A 7,061-nucleotide genomic window follows, 5' to 3' on the forward strand; every position below is an offset into this window, starting at 1 on the left:
GCAGTACCTGTACCTCAAATGGAAACTTCTTTCGCAGACATGAAAAATGCAGGTCACTTGGACACTATGGACGGCTTTGTCGTGTAGAAATGGGCAGGGGTGAATTAGGCATTCTGAACTTTGTCCTCCTTTGGGTTTGTCCTTGTGATCCAAAGGAACTCTCCCCAGCCAGGAAAGGTATGAGGTGGACTGAAGTGGACCACAGTGGGGTTTCTGGCTGGAAACCACAAACCACACCACTCGCGGCGACCGACCGGGTGTGCCGTGCCGTGCCCTGCCATGCCCCAGAAAGTCATAGTCAGGACTGAACCGAGGACCTTCCTCTTTCTCTTTCTTTTTTCTTTCTTTCTTTCTTTCTTTCTTTCTTTCTTTCTTTCTTTCTTTCTTTCTTTCTTTCTTTCTTTCTTTCTTTCTTTCTTCTTTCTTTCTTTCTTTCTTTCTTTCTTTCTTTCTTTCTTTCTTTCTTTTCTTCTCTCTCTCTCTCTCTCTCTCTCTCTCTCTCTCCTCTCTCCCCCTCCTTCCTTCCTTTCTTTTTTCTTTTTATTTTATTCTATTTTTTTGGCCCTTCAACCCCCTAAACTTGGTTCCTAGGGGTAGGGGACACACCTCTCCCTCTTCTACTCCAGCTTACTCGCTCTTCCCCTTGCCTCAGATTTGAGTCTCTGCCAAGTGCAAACAGCGGGCGACCTACTACAGAGCCTTGCAGTCAATGGGTAGTCCTTATTCTTGTGTGGGTGACCTTAGTTGAACTTCACACAGGTTGTTTTCTGCATAGGTGGCATTCGAGGAAAACAAACAAAAAACTCAGAATAAGAGCCATGCCCGGTGTCATTAACTAACGAGGTCCTTTGGCATCCTCTCTTCTCCAGTTTCCCTCCTGCCTCCCTCCAATTCTCTCCCTTCCTCTTGCTCCCCCCGCTCCTCCACTCCATTCCAGTCTATTCCACTCACCGCCCCCCCCCCCCCAGATTCTGTCCATCCTGGGGCTCACACACAGTATACATACATACATACATACATACATACATACATTCGTCCTACACCTGAGTATCAACCAAAGACTTGGAAACAATGAGGAGGAGACTCAAGAAGTAATGCCATTCAAAACTAAACATTAAGTCATTGTGTAAATTCTGTGAAAGGAAAAGTGGATAGGGTATGCCTGTAAATGGCATAGCTCTCCCTGCTCACCTAGCCTTTTCAATGACAGCACCCACCCCATACTCACCCCCTTACTGTCATGGATGCTTTTCATGATCCCTGAGAGGAAGAAAATATCCCCTGTTGCTGAACCCTGGCTTTTCAACACTGCAGATGACCCTCTTGGACAGATGCAGGAACTCTCTCCCTCCCAGTCCCAGAGAGGATGTTTTGACCCACCCTTGATCTCTTTCTTGGTTTGTTTTCTTTCAATGGTGGTAAACACAGACCTCCTTTGAACCTTTGATAAGCCTACAGTTTACATTCACACTCCTTTAGCTTGATTTTTAATACAACTCCCGGGGTCAGGATCACGACTTTAGAGTCACGGTTGGTTCGCCCCATGAGAGGACTCCTGTGTGTGTGTGGGGGGGGGGGGGGGGGTGGCGGGGGGGGGGGGATTGCCCGCTTTGCTTTCTCCCGCCTCCCTAAAATGTCACCAGTGGATTTCATGTAACCCACGTACGGTCTCCTCCTGGGATTGGAGTGTATAAAATAAGGGGGCCGACATTGCCATTCTTTGGAACATCATCTCCCGCCGTTGAGATTGTGCTTCCCGGCGTACGAGCGACATTTCTGGACAGTTTGGCTGAAAGACACTCACAGAAATTCTGCACAGGTTGGAGGATTTCTTACATTGTTGACAAATGCCACACACGCACACATGTGTGTGCACTTGCTTCACGGTTGCCACCTGTGGGGCTCTTTCAGGTTCGTCCATTTAACTTCCTCTTTTTCACAGGGAGGAAGGAGGCAGCGAGTGTAATCACCAGTGAGTGTGTGACATGAGACTGAGGATTTCCCGTGGAAAGCGGGTGAGCGGACGGGTGGGCGGAGGGAGGGAGGGAGGGAGGGAGGGAGGACACATCCATCCACCCACTCATCCATCCATCCATCCATCCATCCATCCATCCATCCATCCATCCATGGACAGAAATTAAAAGTTTAACAAACAAACAGTGATGGTGAGTAGTCATGTCCTAGGCTGCTACCTTCCCTGACAAAGGTCAATCTTTCTTTTTTATAGTGTTTTTATTGAGTTCAAAGATGGGGGGAAAGAGAGAGAGAGAGAGAGAGAGAGAGAGACATCAATGATGAAAGATAATCATGGATCCACTGCTTCCTGCACACCCCCTCCTGGGAGGTGGGGTGGGGGGTGGGGGGGGAGCGGGCGGCGGCGCCGGGGATCCATCCCGCAACCCGTGCATGTGCCCTTGACCTGAATCGAACCTGGGACCCTTTAGTCTGCAGGCCGACGCTCTATCTCCCCTGAGCCAAACCGGCTAGGGTGTAATTTTCCTTTTTAAATCCCCTTATTTTTATTGAGTACGTTGCTGACTGTTACCTATCCTACGCCAACCTAAGTAAGAGAAGTATGTGTCTGTCATTTTATTTTAATTTTTATCCAATCCCAGAGGTTTCCTGCCCCCCCACCCCCACCCCCGCTTTGCCTTCTCTGGCCTCCCTCATCTATCACCAACGGAGTTCATGTAACCCACTTACATCTCCTCTTTTGCTTGACATGTATACAACAAGGTTAAAACACACACACCCTCCATTCTACAGAGTGTTATCCCATTATGTTGAGAATCTGCTTCCTGGCAATTGCCTCAAATGAACTCACAGACATTCTCCACAGATTTGAATCTTTTTTGATGTTCACACATCCATCCATCCATCCATCCATCCATCCACGGGGAAGTTAAAGATGAATGATAAAAGGGTGTCTGTCGTGAGTGGCACACTTGGAGCGGTGTGTGCGGTGGGGGGTGGGGGTGGAGGGATGGATGATCAAAACCGGCAACTGGAGCAGAGTGTGCTGGCCGGTCTGGTGACCCGGGGTTATTGAGTCAAATCATCCCTCACCAGGCCTCCCGCGACCCTCATCGCTCCACTCCCACCTATGTCTCTCCTCCTAGGGGATCTAAGACGCCGAGATCTACTGTTGACCTTCGCCTTGGACCCTGGACTCACGCCCCTCAAACCCCTCCCTCTCGCTCCCCACCCCCCCTCGCGGGATTCCTAAACGGGTGAGGGCTGGTTCCTGGGTTGGCCGATAGAGGGCACTCTTTCCCACCCGGACAGGCCGGGCCGGTTTTCTCCAACAGCCTCCCTCCCTCCCTCCCTCCCTCCCTGAAGTTGGTGAGCTGCCGGCCTGAGGGTGGGGGAACTCGGAGAAGCCCGAGGCGAGGGAGGTCCGAGGCCCTGACGTCACCGGAGAGCTTTCTGCATTTGAATGAAGCAAGCCCTGGAGTGAGATCCATTGGAATGAATCGCCCTGACCTCCCTCCTCCCCTCCCGCTTGCTCCATACCCCACCCCCTACTCCCCATCCCCCACCCCAGCGCTCCCTTCCTCTCAGCCCTCAGGTCAGGGGACTCTCAAGGGAACGCGGCCCGGTTCCCCATCTACGGAGACACATGGGTAGCGAGCCGAGCCGAGCCGAGCCGAGCCGAGAGTGAGAGGCGAGAGGGAGAGGCGTCTCTGCCAGCCTCTGGGGCTGCTTGGGGCCATTCTGAGCGGGGAGGGTCCCCCATGAATCGGGTCGCTCGGGCTCTGTCGTGGAAGTTCATCATGGAGAAAGGACTGTTGGCAAACAGACATACGTTTAGTCCATCTCCAGGTGAGATTCCTCTCGGGATGTTCCCTTTTTAAAAATCATCATTCTTGCCCTAACCGGTTTGGCTCAGTGGATAGAGCAGCGATGGCGAACCTTTTGAGATCGGCGTGCCAGCATTTTGAAAAATCCTAACTTAACTCTGGTGCCCTGTCACATATAGAAATTTTTTGATATTTGCAACCATGGTAAAACAAAGACTTATATTTCTGATATTCATTTTATATATTTAAATGCCATTTAACAAAGAATAAATCAACCAAAAAAAAAAAAAATGAGTTGTGTCATAGGTTCGCCATCACTGCGATAGAGCGTCAGCCTGCGGACTCAAGGGTCCCGGGTTCAATTCCGGTCAAGGGCATGTACCTTGGTTGCGGGCACATCCCCAGTAGGGAGTGTGCAGGAGGCAGCTGATGGATGTTTCTCTCTCATCGATGTTTCCAACTCTCTATCCCTCTCCCTTCCTCTCTGTAAAAATAAATAAATAAATAAATAAAGTATATTTAAAAAAATAAAAACCATCACATTCTCCCCTGTTGGTTCAGTCTCTGGCTCATTGAAGTCTACATACACACGACCCTTCTAATAAAACCCCACAAAAACCAACAACCAACATATGTGGGCGTCACTGGCTTAAAGACAGACATGCAGACAGACAGAGACAAACCTCTGAGTCCCTATCAGGTGAATTGGGGACGATTTGAGCAGGAAAATATAGGTTGCCCCTGTCCCATGCCCTCATTGAAAGGGGACAGGTTCTGATTTTAAAACAGCCGTCTGTCGGTCGGTCGGTCGGTCGGTCGGTCGGTGGGGTACCCCTACCTACCGCTGTGGGCACACAAGCTTGACTCCCAGGGAGAGGGAGACTTGGTTGGGTAGGGTTAAGAACGGGGAAAGTAGCCCCGGCCGGTCGGTCGGCGTCTCCGAGAGCTTCAGGACCTTCACCTCTTAGGATCATTGCCGTTTTTCCAAAAGCGGTATGAGTGAGGAGAAGGGGAGATTCCCTCTCACAGTCCTCGGAGCATCCCTCGGTTCGCTTCTGTGTGTTTTCTCTTGGTAAATCCAATTTCTGTCTTTTGTTGTTGTTGTTTTCTACACTCTTCCTAAGGGTGACCTGGCTTCTGACAGCAGAAACAGACGCCTCTACCCTTTCACAGCGGACCTCATGGACAGACTCTGTTGCCTCGCCCTCAGAAACCAGCAGGTGTATACGTCGTGTTCACGGAAAAACATGCAAACCCGTAGAGAACTTTCATGAGTTTCCTTGAGCCAAACTGTCCACACTTGCCGGGAAGCAGAACCGCAAGGGGTTTGGACAATGCTCCGGAGAATGGCTGTTTTTCACTGTGTTTTATTCATTCTTTCTCTAAATTATTATTTAATACATTTTTATTGATTTCTGAGAGGAAGGGAGAGGGAGAGAGCGATAGAAACACCCGCTACTGGGGATCGAGCCCACAACCGGGCCTGTGCCCTTGACTGAAATTGAACCCGGGACCCTTCGGTCTCCAGGCCGATGCTCTACCCACTGACCAAAACCGGCTGGGGCGTTACTTTGTTTTATACGTGACAATCCAATCCAAGGAGGAGACATACGTGGGTTACAGGAAATCCACTGGTGATAGATGAGGGAGGGAGGGAGGGAGGGAGGGAGGGAGGAAAGGGGGGGTGGGGTGGGGAGTGGGGGTACACCTCTGGGATTGGATATAAAGCAAAATGATAGATGCATACTTCTTTTTTAAAAAATACATTTTTATTGATTGCAGAGAGGGAGGGAGAGAGAAACATCATTGATGAGGGAGAATCGGGGATCGGCGGCTTCCTGCATGCCCCATAGTCGGGCTCGAGCCCGTGACCAGGGTGGGCATGCTCCCTGGCCCCGAATCGAACCCAGGACCTTAAGGTCTGCCACAGGCTGACCTCGGCTCTACCCACTGAGCCAAACCGGCCAGGGCTACACCTACTTCTTTTCCTGAGGTGGGTGCAGGATAGATAGTTAACAGGCAACAATACACGTGATAACAATAACAATGAAGGAATTTATGGTCTCTTTCCTGCAGGGCACCCAGGGGCATTTGCTTGTGTGTGTGTGTGTGGGGGGGGGGGGGGGGGGGCGCGGAGGTGGGGGGAGGGGGAGAGAGTAGGGGGGCTAATGTTACAAGCTCCTCTGACATTTCAGAGGTGTGTTGTCTTACATGCAAAAGGACCATAGGTTCAGTTAAGGTAAACGCTGACCTGGTCAGGGAAGACTCAGGCCTAGGACGCGACTACCCACCACAAGTGCTCTTAGTGACAGCCTCCCTTCAGACCATCCCTGCGGTCGATTTAGGCCTTTCAGGTTGCAAGACCGCCAGGCAGGCTTTCCCCTGAGCTCGTCGGGTTAGCATGTGGCCCCTTTCGTCGTCCACAGTTGTGTGGGAATAAAGGAGTCATCCTTTCTGTCAAAGAAGGGAGCTTAGGCTGCCTCCATTTTGGCTCCAGGGACTTGGCCGCCGCCATTTCGAAATGGCATAGGTCAACCCCTCCCTCTTATCCTCTCCACACCCCCCCCCCCCCCACACCCCCGTTTTAATTTCGCTGCTTTGTTTCTCTTTTAAACAAATTCACATTTCATTTATGTTGAAATAAACTGTACAAAATTAACTTTCTTCACCGAAAATAACAGCTATGTTTTCTGTATTCTTCCTAGGTAAACTACAAAACGCATTCTTGTAGGTTGTCTAGGTTTCGCTTATAAATTGAGACGCGGCAGTAGATGTATCCACGGAAAAAGACAGAATGAAACAGACCGATCTGTTGTCAGGATCCATGGCCTCTGATCCTGTCTTGACCGTGAAACGGAAGTGTTCCGCATATTCTAGCTTATGGAGCCCTAACTGGTTTGGCTCAGTGGATAGAGCATCTGCCTGCTGACTAAAAGGTCTCAGGTTGGATTCCGGTCAAGGGCACGTACCTTGGTTGTGGGCACATCCCCGGTAGGAAGTGTGCAGGAGGCAGCTGATCAATGTTTCTCTCTCATCGATGTTTCTAACTCTCTATCCCTCTCCCTTCCTCTCTGTAAAAAAATAAATAAATAAAATACATTTAAAAAAAATAAAAATCATCATTCTCCCCTTTTGGTTCAGTCTCTGGCTCACTGAAGTCTACATACACGTGACCCTCCTAAAAAAAACAACAACAACAACAAAAACCCACCCCCACAAAAACCAACAACCAAGTAAGTTGGCATCACTGGCTTGAGTCAA

The 7,061-nt window shown here is 50.0% G+C and overlaps 1 long non-coding RNA gene across 1 annotated transcript in view; it reads right to left on the minus strand.

The window, feature by feature from the left end:
- Window positions 1–71, minus strand: part of LOC139001074 (uncharacterized) — a 1,456-nt gene extending 1,385 nt beyond the window's left edge. Inside the window, exon 1 of the long non-coding RNA XR_011469828.1 lies at window positions 1–71. This exon is cut by the window's left edge and continues 245 nt beyond it. This is a non-coding gene — a long non-coding RNA (uncharacterized lncRNA).
- Window positions 72–7,061: the final 6,990 nt, after the last annotated feature.

The sequence above is a fragment of the Myotis yumanensis genome, unplaced genomic scaffold (genome assembly GCF_028538775.1).
Source record: "Myotis yumanensis isolate MYYU_CA2020_CCGP unplaced genomic scaffold, mMyoYum1.0.hap1 SCAF_83, whole genome shotgun sequence".
Classification (NCBI taxonomy): Eukaryota; Metazoa; Chordata; class Mammalia; order Chiroptera; family Vespertilionidae; genus Myotis; species Myotis yumanensis.